The sequence below is a fragment of the Sylvia atricapilla genome, chromosome 6 (assembly GCF_009819655.1).
Source record: "Sylvia atricapilla isolate bSylAtr1 chromosome 6, bSylAtr1.pri, whole genome shotgun sequence".
In the NCBI taxonomy this organism is placed as follows: domain Eukaryota; kingdom Metazoa; phylum Chordata; class Aves; order Passeriformes; family Sylviidae; genus Sylvia; species Sylvia atricapilla.
In genome coordinates, this window is record NC_089145.1 from 2,252,628 (window position 1) to 2,253,465 (window position 838).

Here is an 838-nt window from a genome sequence, read left to right on the forward strand (position 1 = left end):
GGTTCTGCATTGAAAACATCAGGGGGAGACGTCAGAGGGAACTCTGTCACAGAGTTCCGAAAACACCACTGAGAGCAGCTTATTACTGAAGACATCACTGTAGCAAAAGGAGAGTGTTACAATGATTTCCTCTTCCCTTCCATCCACCTAGACTTTAGGAATATTCATTATATGTTCCTTACAGAGGCTGTACTCAGACACATCTATCCAAAAATCCCTTCAATTTGATCCAACATCATCTTGGCTGTCTTTTGTTGCTACGCCCTCTGACCAGAGATTATGCTACAGCCCTAACGCCTCCTCTACCCTTAGCTGGAGTAACAGCATGTGCAAACCTGGCCTCAGCAAATGAGTCTGTGAGCTATGACCTCCCCCACCCTGAACCCAGCCAGAGTGGATTTTCAGGACAGATTCTGGGTCTGGCTTTCTTGTAGATACGTTCTTTTTCCTCGACTTTGTTTACTGCTCCCTAGACCTGAGCTAACTGGACAACAGTGTCACCGTTTTCTTATCTCATGTTCCTTTAGGTGGTTTAACTCACAGTCCAAAGTTCCAATCAGGAGGCATATTCAGGAAGGAATGGGCTTTAGTGGTCACAATTTCTTTATACAGTTTTGCCATAAAAGGCAAGAAGTCCTTCATAACGTTTAAGCCCTTAGCCATGATGTTTCAGTCTCTCACAAAAAGACACCTCAAATCAAATTCTATGAACCAAAAGCTGCAGCTACTACCAATCCTGCTGAAAACCTAAAGCATGAAAACACACACACCATAATCCCTGCTGTGGATACTAAGGAACAGAAAACACAGAATCCACCTCCCTGCAAGGCAAAGCTTT